The sequence below is a fragment of the Eriocheir sinensis genome, chromosome 21 (genome assembly GCF_024679095.1).
Source record: "Eriocheir sinensis breed Jianghai 21 chromosome 21, ASM2467909v1, whole genome shotgun sequence".
NCBI lineage: Eukaryota > Metazoa > Arthropoda > Malacostraca > Decapoda > Varunidae > Eriocheir > Eriocheir sinensis.
The window spans coordinates 3,592,404-3,607,737 of record NC_066529.1 but is presented as its reverse complement, the minus strand read 5'-3'; the positions used below and the strand labels follow the sequence as shown (position 1 = coordinate 3,607,737).

The window sequence follows — 15,334 nt, the reverse complement described above, 5'->3', positions numbered from 1 at the left end:
CTCTCTCTCTCTCGATAATGTGAAGTGCTTAATTAACAGTGGCTCACGCATAAAATAGAACGAGGTGGTGAACAACTTAAGAGGCAATCAATAGTGTACAACGCTTCACTGATCCTCCATAACACCTGCGTTCTAGATTCTTGATTCCTGAAAGCTACGATATTTTTTTTTTTGATCGGGAATTGGATGAGGTTACGTTCGTGCGTCGAGAACCAGTTAGACGTCTTTTTTTTCATTTTTTCTTCTTCCAATTTTCTGCGCTTTCTCCTCTCCTTTATTCTCCTCTTCCTCCTCCCCCTCCTCCTCCTAGTACTTCTCGTTCTCGTAATCTTCCTTATATTTTTTTCTACCTTTTTCCTCTTCTATTTTTTCTTAGTCCTTCTACTCTTCTTTTTGTTCTTCTTCATCTTCCTCCTCCTCCTCTTGCTCCCACTAGTCATCCTCCTCCTCCTCCTTCTATAATCCTCGTCTCAATCTTATTTTCATTTTTTTCTTTTCTTTTATTCCCCATCCTGCTCCTCTTGTTTTTATTCGTCACCTTTTCCTCTTCGTCTTCCTCTTCCTCCTTCTAGTTCTCTTCCTCTTCCTCTTCCTCTTTTCATCCTTCCCTCCTCCTCCTTCACGTCCTAATCTTCCTCATTTCCTCCATTCAGGCAAGTTCAACGCACTACCGCCTTACGCGAAGTCGGTAGCGTGGCGTTGGGGCGCGGATAGAGGAGTGTGTATTCCGCTGGTTCTGCCTCCTCGGTATAAAGGATGGCGGGGCGGCGGCGGGCTCAGTGTGTGTTGGCCACCTGTTGCGTGAAGGACGGGGTGTCACCTGGACTCTGGCGCCGCACACACACACGCACGCACGAGACTGACACCCCCATTTCTCCTACCCCGCCCAAACACACACACCCATGCACACAAACACCATCATCATCCCTCTCTTCCATCTCACCTCTCCCATGATTCTCGTCATTGAAAAAAAGGGTTATTCTGCTCTTCTACGAATTTGATTATTAGTTTTGTAGTTTTGTTTTTCTTCTCGCATTTACATTTGTTTGAGATTTCGTTGTCGGGTCGCGCGGAGATTTTGGCTTCGTTGCGATGTGCCGAGCTGACTGAACGAACGCTTGTGGCCTCCTGACCCACACACATCTGTACAGCATCACATCTGCTTCACCTTCATCTCCTCCTCCTCCTTCCTTCTCCTGCGCCTCCTCCTCCTCCTCCTTCCTTTTCCTGCGCCTCCTCCTCCTCCTCCTTCCTTCTCCTGCGCCTCCTTCTCCTCCTTCCACCCCATCCCCAAACTCCAAAGTGTCGCAGCACGTAAAACACTGTCGCTAACGGGTCCTCTACACGTCAAGTTTGTGTTGTGTACGCGTGTGTGTGTGTATACGTGCATGTTTATATTTTCTGCTTCATCGGCTTCATGCTCGTCTGCTGTCGCGCCTGCACTGAGCTGTGAGGTAAGATCTGGTTTACTTTTTATATATCAATGCATATGGAGCTCATTAACACTAGACAGACAGATGGTTCATGCTGGGAAAGGCCTTTATTATGTAGTTGACCGCATTCTTTCAAGAGGAGTGTATCAAGACACCTCTCCTCCCGAAATTGACCTCTCTTTTGGCCGCTCATTACTTTTGTCTTTGTGGGAACAGCGATTAGCGGGCTTTTTTTTACACCTTTTTTTGTTGCCCTTGAGCTGTTTCTTTAGCTGTAAAAAAAAAGTACAGGCTGATGATGTACACACACACACACACACACACACACAAAGAAACAGATATTCCGTATAATAACAATCTCTTCTAGGCCTATATAAAGTTTGATGTATATTGATCAGTCGTGACCACCCCAGTTATACAATCAGTTAGTTGACACCTGCTAGCTTGCACCTGTCCGTTGATATCACAGAATTTAAGGTCTTCAAACTCTGTGGTTAATATCTATGGGAGAGTTTTGACCTTTCGAACTGCGACCCATCCATACTTCAGTCATTACCCCGCGGCCCACCCTCAAGCCTCTTAACGGTACCTAGAGGCCTTATCCTTTCTGAGAGCTACGTCTGTGCCTTCTCCGTTTGGTATCTCGTCATGTATTTGTGAAGTGGCGACGCAAATAATAATATCCTTACCCGGTGCTGAAACGCGACCTGAATGTGAGGAACCAGGTACTCTAGAATCTCTGAACCACTCAGCACCACACTTCACGGCAACCTAACCCTAGATAAACACACGCTTGTACTACCAAGGGGCGACCCAGAGCTGGAGGGAGGGCGACCCGTTACCTTGAAGAACCCTGCACGATGTATCTCCTGAATGATTCTTCCGAACTACACTAAAACATGTAAACTTAAACTGCTCCAAATACAAAGCATCCCTATCAAGTGACGATCAAATAGCAGGTTAGGTCTGGCTAGGAAAGGTTAGGTCAAGTTAGGTTAGGTTAGGTTCTCACTACCCATGTAAACTTAAACCACCTCCAAATACAAGGCATCCCTATCAAGTGACGATCAAATAGCAGGTTAGGTCAGGCTAGGAAAGGTTAGGTCAAGTTAGATTAGGTTAGGTCAGAATAAGTTAGTACAACATACATGATCTGTAGTATCTCCGGAGCGCTTCTTCATAACTACACTACACGATTACTGATTAACAACTTACAATGACAAGCTATGTATATCAGGTGGCGGTCAAAACAGTACTTTCGCGACCCAGTACACACCATGATCTATAGTATCTACGGAGCGACTCTTTGGAACTACATCACACAATTACTCATTAATCACTTATGAACACAAGCTATGTATTTCAAGTGGCGATCAAAACAGTACTCCCGCGACCTATAGTATACAACCATTATCTGTGGTATCTCCGGAGTGATTCTCTAGACCTACATACACTACACGGTAACTTAACAACCACTTACGAACAAACTAGGTATGTAAGGTGGCGATCAAAACAGTACCGTACTTTCGCGACCCATTACTACCGTGATTTATAATACCTTCGGAAACTACGCTACACGGTAATATATTAACCGCATATAAACACAAGCCATTTCTATCAAAGGGCGATCAAACAGTACTCTCGCGACACAGTACTATCGTGATCTATAGTACCTTCGGAATGACTATAGTACCTTCGTAATAATTCATCTTAACTACACTGCCCGGTAACTTAACGTCATACAAACACAAGCTATCAAGTGACGATCAAACAGTACTCCCGCGATCCAGAACACAACGATGCATCTCCCAAACGATTCTCCAATACCCCATAACATGACACCTTAGCCACTTCCTAACACTCGCCTTTCCCGGTAAGATAACTGAACTATTTACTCATGATACACAAAAAAGGAACAATCATGGAAACTTCCCCCATATCAGAGGGATTGGCCCATCGTGTTTGTATACATTCAACAGCTGACGTTTTCACCTGTCCACCGCCACCACCATCACCGTCGCCTCCGCCAGTGACCAGACAAAAGAACAGCCAGGCCCGCTTACTACATAGAGCCATTAACGAGTATATTAACAATGAATGCCGTGCTTCCGCTCTCTCTCTCTCTCTCTCTCTCAAAAAAGTAATAAAAATGCTTCTCGAGTAACAACAACGACAACAACAACAACAACAGCAAAACTAGATATTCGATTCCCCAAGACAAAAGAAAATATTTAAGCCCCGTAGTAGTAGTAGTAGCCTTCTGGAAAAATGGTACGGTAGTAGTTTTGGTAGTAGTAATAGTAGGAGTTGAAGTCGAAGTATAAACTGATGCTAAAGTCTTCCCCGTAATCCTGGTAAATAAATCTTTCAAAAATTATATACTTCTACGCGAATATTTACGACCAACGGAAAAAAAAACAAAAAAAAACACAGGGATGAAAGAAAAAGAGAAAAAACACACACACTTAGGCTACACTGAAGTTCATTTCCCCCACGTGAACAAAAACAAACTAATTATAAACCAATGAACGATGAAGGAGAGTGACCACAACATCACGTCCGTACATTATAATCAAGTTTCCCTTTCTACTAATTACAAGAACGAATTACATGCAGACGACCTGTATCTACCCCCTCAACAGTACGAGACAACAGAGAGAAAAACAAACAGGGGAACACAAGAGTAACATAAAGGGTGTGAAAAAGATTGATAGGTAGAGAGGATGGGAGGCAGAGAGTAAGGTTAGGTAGGAAGGGGGGTGAGGAGGTAATGGAGAAATAAATGCAAGAAAGTGGAAGTTACACTATAATCAGAACTTTCCCTTTCCAGTCACTAAATAACAAATCAAACACACACACACACACACTAATCACAAGACACGCCATCAACAACAGTAACACACCAGAACAACAAAGAGAACAGATACGATATTAACTCAGGGACCATGACAGTAGCTACATTGTAATCCCAGCTCTCCCTATCCAATCACTAAATAATAAATCAAACACAACTAATCACATAAGTTACCTCATCATCATCAACAACAAGTCACTAGAACAATTGAACGACAGATGCGGGAGTAATACAGCAACTACATCGGTACACACATTATAGACACGACTTTCCACTTTAAATCATTCAGTAATATATAAAACAAACAAGTCACACGTCATAATCCATTCCATCAACGGTAAAATTCACAACAAAAACGAAAAAAATAAAAGATACGAGAAAAACACAGAAACCACGACAGTACATATATTATAATTACGACATTCTCCTTCCAGTCATTAAATTAAATAGTATATAAATCAAACACAAACTAGTCACGTCATAATCCACTTCCATTAACAGTAGTCCACCAAAACAAAGAACAAAGATATATGCGAGAATGATACAGCAAGTACGCCATTCCCTACGTTATAATCAAAACTTCCCTTCCTAATCATTCTTCTTCTTCTCTGCCTTAATCTCTACTGGGGTCGGCCACTCTTGTATTTTGTCGCCAGTATCTTCTCTCCTCTGCATCCACTTCGTTCAGACTCAGCTCCCTCCATCTAAATCTGTCTTCCTCTCTTCATTCTCGATCCTAATCATTCAATAACAAACAAAACACAAACTAGTCACAAGCCACAATCCACTCCATCAAAAGTAACCCACCAGACCAACGGAACAACAGATGCAAGAACACAGCAACCACCACGACGACAGTACCGACATTCTAATCACGACTTTCCATTTCCACCAGTCAGTAACCCCGCTAAGTACACAAACTCGGCCCGCGCAGCAGCCCCAGAGGCGGACAAACACAGGCCCAGCTAACAGTAGTCACTTCAGCCCGTCCCCGTAACACATAGACGCGACCCCCTAACACATTTTCCTTCCCTTTGGAGGTGACCGTGGTATCAGATCGTGACAGGAGGGAGAGGGAGAAGAAAATAAAGAGGGAGGGAGGGAGAGAGGAGGCAAAGAACACGTATTATCAGCCGCTAAAAGTAGACTCATTCACATTTCTTACTTGACTCTTTCAGGAGGGGAGGATCAAGACGCTTCTGGAACTACAAATTCAACCGATCCTTTTCTTTCGTTGGGGATTCTCATGTTCTCTTTATAGAATCAGTGTCTTGGGGTTACTCTTTTCTTCTTTATTTTGTGGTCATCCCTTAGTAGTCTGTGTCCTTTACCATGAAAAAAGAAAGTCAGGTGGTCGGCCTCTTTGTCTGCTCCGATGGCACTGTGTCACGCGCGCCACAACTAAACACTCGGTCAATTTCTAGGCCTGGCTCCCTCTCGGCCCCCCCTTCCAATCTTCTGCTGTTGTTACCACCCACACCCCCCTCTCGTCCCCCCCCCTTCCCATCCACACACACCCTCCCATCCTCCCAGCCCAACCCTCTGCTGAAAAGACCCCCTACCCACCCAGACACCCACTCAATCCCTATGTTGCTAAGAAGCCCCCACCAATCCACCCCATCCCCCTGTTGCTATGCTTACCCTCCAACTCACCCACTCACAAACGCATCATCCCAGGTCGTATAGTTGAAGAATCTCCCACACCCAAATATCGACTCCATCGCCCCCCTTTCCTCCCCCCCCCATTTTTTTTCTTGACTCAAGGGTACTGCAAGAAAAGGAAGTGGGTTAGTTGGTGAGCTGAGGAAGTCCCCCACTCACCCATGCTCTCACCCATCCACACCCATCCACATTCCATGCCCATGTTAAAAAAAAGTCCCTTACACCCAGTCAGCCACCCCATATCTTTGTTGTTAAGTTACTGTAGAAGGCCTCCACTTACCCAACCCCCGGCCCCCCCCCCCCCCCCGGCCTTGTTGTTTAGCTAAGGAGGCCTCATTACGTAATCAAGTGTGCTCCTCAACCCACGGGGGCCTTGACCACACCGAGCTCCCGCCGTTCCTGTGCTGGTGTTTGTGTGTGTGTGATTTGTGAAGGAAACGTAAGATAGTAGGGATTAAGGATTTCCCCTCCCCAATTGTGTTCCCGTCCACCCCTGTCAACTACTCCCCTTCCCTTTCTCTGCCCCCTTACCCCTCCCATCTCCTCCTCCTCCTTCCCCTCTTTCCCTCTCTCCAACTTTCCCCTTGTAGCCTAGCCAACCCCTTCCCCCTACCTCTCTTTCCCCTCCCCTTCTCATCCCCTCTCTCTTCATGTCATGCCCCATTTCCCCTTTTCTCCTCCTCCCTTTTTTTCCCTCCACTTTTCCTTACTCATTGTGTGACGCACCTCCCTGCTACTCTCCTCCCTCCTCCTTTTCCCTTTACTTATGTTACCTCCCTTTCTCTTTTAACTTTTCCTCCTCTTCCTCCTCCTGTTATTCTTTCTCCTCCTCAAAGTTTCCTTCTTTATATACTTGTACTTTTCTCTCCACCTTCTGCATGTTTTCTCCTTCTTCTTCTCTTCCTCTTTCATTTCCTTCTTTTCTTTTTCTTTTCCGTCTCGTCCAAAAATTCTTCCTACTTGTTCTTCTTTACATATTCCCTTTCTTTCTTCCTTTTTTTTTTTCTCTTTTCCGTCATACCCTCTTCCTCCTCCTCCTCCTCCTCCTTTGTCATCACCGCCTCCCTCGACCTCTGCGTCTCGCCTGGGAGAGGACCAACAACTGGGTGACCACAACGCCGCCATAGCACGTGATCCAAAAAGGGGGGGGTGAGGGGGAGAGAGAGAGAGAGAGAGAGAGAGAGAGAGAGAGAGAGAGAGAGAGAGAGAGAGAGAGAGAGAGAGAGAGAGAGAGAGGGGGATATAAGTGATAAAAAAAAACACACACACACACACACACACACACACACACACACAGACAGACACCGACAAGATGAGAGATATAAATACAGACACACAAACAGGAAAAACAAACAACAGATGGACACCAAATAACAAACAAACAAACACAAATAAACGATCAGACTGAGCAGAGACGGATAGACTAAATCACACACACACACACACACACACACACACACACGCGGATACCTGAACAGCCCTGAACTTGCCCCGTCATGGATGGTTGATGGTTGAAATTGCTCGCTACCGTAACCACTCCTCTCCTCCTCCCCCTCCCCGCTCCCCCTTCTCCTCCTCTACCTCCTCTCTCTCTCCAGTTTTATGGTGTAAGTTCGTTATCTGTTCTGATGTAGGAATATTTAATCGGGCACCTTAGTTGTATATCCTCTGCTTGCTGGAGGAGTGTGTTTGATTTTTTCTTTTCATTCAGTCCTCCATTTCAGCCGAGGAGTTAGAAAGGGAGGGAGGAAGAGGTCAGGGAGAAGTCAGAGAGTTAGGGAGGTAAAGAAGAGTCAGGGAGGTAAAGAGGAGTCAGGGAGGTAAAGAGGAGTCAGGGAGGTAAAGAGGAGTCAGGGAGGTAAAGAGGAGTCAGGGAGGTAAAGAGGAGTTAGGGAGGTAAAGAGGAGTCAGGGAGGTAAAGAGGAGTTAGGGAGGTAAAGAGGAGTCAGGGAGGTAAAGAGGAGTCAGGGAGGTAAAGAGGAGTTAGGGAGGTAAAGAGGAGTCAGGGAGGTAAAGAGGAGTCAGGGAGGTAAAGAGGAGTTAGGGAGGTAAAGAGGAGTCAGGGAGGTAAAGAGGAGTCAGGGAGGTAAAGAGGAGTCAGGGAGGTAAAGAGGAGTCAGGGAGGTAAAGAGGAGTCAGGGAGGTAAAGAGGAGTCAGGGAGGTAAAGAGGAGTCAGGGAGGTAAAGAGGAGTCAGGGAGGTAAAGAGGAGTCAGGGAGGTAAAGAGGAGTCAGGGAGGTAAAGAGGAGTCAGGGAGGAGTTGTCCAAATTAAGAAAGGTAAGGGAGATGAAACGAGGAATTAGGAAGGAGAAAAACAACAGTAACCACGCAGCCTCCACATCTCCCTCCACTAGCATACATCATCCACTTTCATCTTCCTTCTCCTCCTCCACCTCCATCATCCTTCACACCTACTCCCTCAGCCTCTCACATGCATTACCTCCCTGTCCTCTTTCCTTCATTAACTCTCCCTCTCCTTTCCTCCTCTCCCATGGCACGCCCTCTTTCCTTTTATCCTTCCTCTCCCTCTCCTCCGTGCTCCCTCCTTTCCCCCTGCGGAACACCTGTGGCTGAGGGAAACTTGGCTTGTCTCGGTTAATTTGAAGGTGAATTTATCGCCTCACTGCAGCAGGAGATGACGGGGAGGGGAGGGAGCGAGGGAGAGAGGGAAGGAGAGGATGAATGACTCTGCTTTTGGCTTCTGGAATTGAGTTTTCCTATTTTTTTTTTTTACCTGTAAGACTACTACTACTACTGCTACTACTACTACTACTACTACTACTACTACTACCGATGCCGTAGCGAAAGTAAGATGAAAGTCAACAATATATGTTATGAATATTTTAAGGGGAAATGAGAACAGGTAGAACAATGAGAGGAACAAGAATAGTAATAGTAGTAGTAGTAGTAGTAGTAGTAGTAGTAGTAGTAGTAGTAGTAGTAGTAGTAGTAGTAGTAGTAGTAGTAGTAGTAGTAGTAATTGTAGTAAGGTTATCGACAGGATGGGAGGCAGACCGCGAAACACACCAGTATACCTTAATGAGCCCAGGTGGGGAGAATCAAGGTGGGATCTCCTTTGTCACGGAAGACACGCACATCAACCCACCTATCCACTCCTCCTCCCCTTACCCACCCATCACCACCCCAACCACCCCCATCCACACAACCACAACACCTCTTTACCACACCCACCACTTCCATCCACAACCACAACCTCTCTTCACTCACCTACCACCCCCATCCACACAACCAGACCTCTCTTCATCCACCCACAACCCCCTTCCACATTCATCCACGTATCCACCACCTACCTTTTCAAACTACTTATCCACCTTCCACCTCCCGCTTCGCACCCACGTACTCACCAACCTCCATCCACACACCCACAAAACTTCTTCATCCACCACCACCCTCTTCACCCACCTACTCATCCACCCACCCACTCACCGACCTCCCTCACACACCCCTCAACACTCCACCCCACCAACCTTCTCCTCACCCTCCCTTACAAGTCACTCATCCAACCCAACCCAAGCACTGTCATCCATTCATCCACCTATTAACACTTCCACTTCTCAGTACGAGGCGTGAAGGAGAAGTGGAGGGCAGGTAGGGGCAGGTGTCTTGGAGGGAGAAGTGGAGGAGAGGTGGAAGCTGGGTGGAGCGAGGGAGTGTCAGAGGGCGTCTCCACTCTCCTCCATCACGTGTCGCGGAAAAGTAAAGATGAAGGTGGAGATAAATGGTGAGGAGGATGTAAGTGACATGGTTCAGGGAGGAGTCAGGGAGGAAAGAAGGGAGGCGGGGAGAGGGAGGAAGAGGTCAGGGAGAGGTCATGGAGGAAAGAGGGAGTCAGGGAGATAAAAGGGGATAAATAGGACAGGGAGATGTCAGGGAGGAAAGAAGGGAGGCAGGGTGCAATCAGGGAGGTAGAGAAGGGATGCAGGAGGAAGAGAATGATCAGGGAAGAAGGGAGATAAGGAGGAGGGAATGAGATGTAAGGAATGGTTATACAGGGAGGAAAAGGGAGAGGTAAAAATTGAGGGAGTAAAAGGAGCAGGTGCGGAGGAAATATTAAGAGGAGGAAAGGAAAAAAAGAGGAAAGAGGCAGATGACCGCTGTGGAGGAGGAGGAGGAGGAGGAGGAGGAGGAGGGGGAGGCGGAGGAGATGCAATGAAGATAACAAGTCACAGGAAGAGTAGAGATAAAAAAATGTTGAGAGAGAGAGAGAGAGAGAGAGAGAGATCTATTTTAAATTACATCTGTGTCAGAAAGATAGAATTTCCGAGGAACAGTTTACGGAGCGGAAAATTACTCCCGCTCGCAATATATACTTTTGATAAGGCGGTTAAGAGAGAAAATATATGTCACAAGAAAAAGAAGAAGAAGAAGAAGAAGAAGAAGAAGAAGAAGAAGAAGAAGCAGAAGAAAAAGAAAAAGAAGAAAAAGAAGAGGAGGAAGAAGAAGAAGAAGAAGAAGAAGAAGAAGAAGAAGAAGGCGAAGAAGAAGAAAAAAAGAAGAAGAAGAAGAAGGAGGAGGAAGAGGAAGAAGAAGAAGGAAGAGAAAAGAAGACGGAAGAAGAGGAAATTTATGAGAATGAGGAAAAGAAAAACAGGGAAAGAAATAGAGAAAGATAATACAAATGATAATAACGATAATGACTTGAAATAAAGAAAACAACAAAGAGAAATAAATAAATAAAGAGAAGCAGAAAACGAAGAAAAACCGTAAGAAATGAAAAAAAACAAGAAGAACAAGATAAACAAAATGCCGGTGATGAAAATGAAGACTAAGAATAAACACAACACGAACAAGACGACGAACTAAAAAACAAAACAAAAACAACATAAAAAAAAAACAAGAATCAAACACGAAGAAAAACCCTGAAGGAACAAAACAACAACAAAACAAGAAAATAACTCCCCCTCAAAATAAAAGACCCAAAAAAGTACACCAAAAGAAAAGACACAAACAACAGCAAGCGTCAAGTTCAAGGGGCCAAGGTTACGGAGACGAGCACTCAGGCTAATATCCCTGCACCGCCTGGCCTCTGCCCCCGCTATTTACAGCTTCACACGGTAATAAACAACGATTAGGCGGCGGCCCGTTTTTAGAGGGAGTGAATGTCTGTTTTCCGTACCGCTCTCTCGTTTCCCATTGCAACACTTCCCTGCAGCTCTTCCTCTCTCTCTCTCTATTATGTCCTTCCTCTCCCTTTCCTCTCAACTTCAAAACCTTGCCTTCTAATCTCCCTTTGTCTATTTCCCCTTGCAACCTTCTCTCTCCCTTTCTTATCCTTTCTCTCCTCTTCCTTCCGAATGGAATAAGCTCTCACCTTCAGTGGTCCAGTGTAACACGATTGACTCCTTTTAAAACAAGCTCGACCGTCACTTCCTTGAACTTAATATTAACTAGAGTTGAAATGCAACGTTTTGGAGCCATCTGATTAATGCAGAATCACTTAGGTTTAAAGACAGACCACCTAGTCTGGACCATGGGGTCTGTGTGGTCTGATTTTCTATGTAAATCTATGTAAACCACCACCACCACCACAAGCACAAGCATCCCGTCGCGTCGCCGCTAACCTCCCTCTTCCGCCGCGCCGTTCTCACCTTCAGGACAAATCGGCCGGTAATCGTCTTCAAAGCCTTCACCTTCACTGCAACGACGGCAATTTATGACTGCGGAGGGAATGTTCAAGGCAACGCACAACTCACTGCCTGCTTGTTGCTTGGAGGAAGCTAAATAAAGAAGCGAGAGAGGAAAGAGGAGGGGGATACGAAGTGAGGAAATGAGTAAGAGGAAGAGCTGCAGAGAGGAAGGATGGCGAGGCGAGAAGAGAGATTGAGGAAGGTTGATAGGAGTAAGGAAGGGGAGCGAGGGAAAGAGGAAGAGCTGGGATGAGAAAGAATAGCAAAAAGAGAAGAAAAGAGGGATTGAGGTTGGATGACAGGGATTGAGGGAGTGGAGGGAGGGAAAGAGGAAGAGTTGGGATGAGAAAGAATAGCAAAAAGAGAAGAGGGATTGAGGAAGGATGACAGGGATTGAGGGAGTGGAGGGAGGGAAAGAGGAAGAGCTGGGATGAGAAAGAATAGCAAAAAGAGAAGAGGGATTGAGGAGGGATGACAGGGATTGAGGGAGTGGAGGGAGGGAAAGAGGAAGAGCTGGAATGAGAAAGAATAGCAAAAAGAGAAGAAAAGAGGGATTGAGGAAGGATGACAGGGATTGAGGGAGTGGAGGGAGGGAAAGAGGAAGAGCTGGGATGAGAAAGAATAGCAAAAAGAGAAGAAAAGAGGGATTGAGGAAGGATGACAGGGATTGAGGGAGTGGAGGGAGGGAAAGAGGAAGAGCTGGAAGGAGAAAGAATGGCAAAAAGAGGAGGAAAGAGGGATTGAGGAGGGATGACAGGGATTGAGGGAGTGGAGGGAGGGAAAGAGGAAGAATAGCAGAAGGAGAAGAAATGAAGGATTGAGGAAGGATGACAGGGATTGACGGAGGGACGGGATGTTGGAAGAGAGGAAAGAGATGGAGGAAGAAAGGATATGAAGAATAGAACATAGGGAGGAGGATAGAGGAAATGGAGAAAGGGAGAGACGGAGGGATGGTGGAAGGGAGGAAAGAGACAGAGAGAGGATAGCAAGCAGAGAAGGACAGAGGAAGAGGGATGGGATAGAGGAACGGATGGAGGAGAAGGGAAAAAATGTTACATGTGTCAGGATGAAGAGGAAGTGGAGAGAGAGAGAATAAGGGGGGTAGGGAGAGGGAGAGGAGAGTGGACTGCATCATTTGTCACCTATGTAGAATAAAAGCGTTAGAGAGAAACTGTGTCACGGGTGCGCTGACATATCCCGACGTCTCATTGTAGCGAGGCTTCAAAATGGCTCACGAATGTCATTATACGGTTAGAGGGACACACACACACACACACACACACACACACACACACACACACACACATACGTTAGGCTTGTATTACGTTATTCTTTGTATCTTTTATTTTTCTTTTCGTCATCAGTGTTACCAGCGCATAAACACCAGTCAAAGAAAAAAATAATAAGATGACTGTTCGTTAGTTTGCATCAGTGCGGAAAATAATTCGTTTTTTCTTTGAATTCTAACGGGGGGACTTACGCAAGACTAACAGTGGTGTAATACTGAACCCATTTTCTTTCATCTCTCATCTAGCATTTTTTCTGAGTATTAGCACCTCTGAGTAATAGGAAGGAGGAGGAGGAGGAGGGGGAGGAGGATCGTAAAGGAAGAGGAAGAAGAGAAGGAAATAAGGAAAATGAGTAGGGCGTGAGAAGCATAAATGATTAACCAGTAGGATAGATTGATAAATAGATAGGTAGATAGATAAATAGAGTAGATAGTAGAGAGTAGGAGAACAGTAAGGGAGGAGGAAGTGAGGGGGTGGGGGAAAGGAACAGAGGGGTGGGAGGTGGACGGGGGAAGTGGGAGGATATTTACACAAAGTGACGTCCGCGGTAATTACAGGGCCGCTGGGTGTTTCACGAGGGTGGCGGTGGTGGTGGTGGCGGCAGGGGACAAGGCCATTGAGTAGGTGGAAGGACGAATGAGTGGGTGAATTGGTTAGGGGGGATTAGATCGGTGGGTGAATGGATTTTGAAGAATGGGTGAGTTTCAATGGTGGGTGGTTGAGTGAGTGAAGATGTGAAAGGATGGTTGAATGGGGTGTGGATGGAAGGGTGGTTGAGGGGTGAAAGAATGGGTGAGTGAGTGAGGTGGATGGGTGGTGAGGGAGGGGTAAGATGGGTGAATAAGTGAGGAAGGGTGGAGGGGTGGATGAATGGCTGTGTGGAAATGGAAGGAGGTGGAAGGGCGGATTTCAGTGAGTGGGTTGTTGGGTGGAAAGGTAGAAGGATGGGTGGATAGGTGAGTGGAGTTGAGCGGTGGAAGAATAGTTAGGTGGGTGTGGAATAGGGAGGCAGGTGTGAGTGAGGATTGGAGGAGGGGTGGATGAATGGCTGTGTGGAAATGGAAGGAGGTGGAAGGGCAAGTTTCAGTGAGTGAGTTGGTGGGTGGAAAGGTAGAAGGATGGATGGATAGATGAGTGGAGTTGAGCGGTGGAAGAACAGTTAGGTGGGTGTGGAATAGGGAGGCTGGTGTGAGTGAGGATTGCTATACACATAATCAACATCCCTTCATATCCTTCACATTCCTCACATGACTGCTTCTGGACAAATAAAATAGACATAATAAAGGCAATTCAAACCTATAAACGGTAATGATCAGGACCCATGTAGGAGAGACGGCCACAGATGGAGAGTTACAAGTTTTTAGGTGATTATTGAGGTTGATACGTGTAACTTTTTGTTGTTGGAGTTTCGGCTCGGATTAATAGGTACATTTCTAGCAAGTACGACGAGGTTTTGACAAGCGGAGAGGCGTGTTTATGTCTCTTTCACTGTTCACCTTTCCTCAGTCCCCTTCATCATACTCGTGTCTTCCTTTACCTTCCCGCCCAGCCACCCTCAGCTCTCTTCCTCCTCTGATTTCAACACCACCATCATCGCATCATCGTCAGACTCGAGAGGCGTTTGCTGTGGCTAATGTCCGACTGTTACCACATCTACCCAAATGAATGTCTTCCTTCCTTCGTCCTTGCGGTTGGCGTGTTAAGGATAAATATGCTAAGAAAAACATAAGGGAAATGTAAACAAATGGAAATAACTCGAGTCTTCTGTTTGAGTGCATGCAAATAGGTACATTTAAGATAAAATAGTGTGGATAAAAATGTTTTCTTTTGCTTTCTTTTCATAAATCGATTTTTTTGTTTTGTTTTCTGGTTCTGATTCTGGCAATGCACGAAAATTTAGAAACGCCCAAATACATCTGTCTTATTTTTTTACTTACGAGGCATGGAGAGTTACGGTCTGTCTATGTTTTTCTGTCCGTCTGTCAGTGTGCTAGTCTGTCTGTCTGTTTGTCTGTCTGTCTTTGTATTTCTGTCTGTCTGTCTGCCTGTCTGTCTGTCTTTGTCTGTTTGTCTGTCTGTCTGTCTGAATGTATGCTTGTTTATTTCTAAGACAAATTAACGTTTTGGCGATGCATCCGCGGTTTTCAAGCTTCGACCGGACTTGGCTAACGCTAAAACACCCCCTCTTACGCACGCAACCTGAGCAGCAGATTGTGGGAGGCAGCAGCGACAGGAAGATCATTACCTGCATCCCGACGAGCGTATAAGAGATTACAATTACTAAAAAAAAAAAAAAAAAAAAAAACCTAATTTTCCCCTTCGTATAAGAGATTACAATTACTGCCAACTAAAAAAACAATACCAGCTCCTCAACGGATTTTCCCCTTCGCTGACTACCACACACTTCACCTCCAATTACTTTTTTCTTGGCATATTTGCTCCATACT

The 15,334-nt window shown here is 45.7% G+C and overlaps 1 protein-coding gene across 1 annotated transcript in view; it reads left to right on the top strand.

The window, feature by feature from the left end:
* The first annotated feature begins 308 nt into the window (after nt 1-308).
* Nucleotides 309-15,334, top strand: part of LOC127001530 (A disintegrin and metalloproteinase with thrombospondin motifs adt-1-like) — a 50,473-nt gene continuing 35,447 nt past the window's right edge. The window contains exon 1 of the mRNA XM_050866151.1: nt 309-1,454. The gene's annotated coding sequence lies outside the window, so the exon portion shown is untranslated. The remainder of the gene's footprint in view (nt 1,455-15,334) is intronic.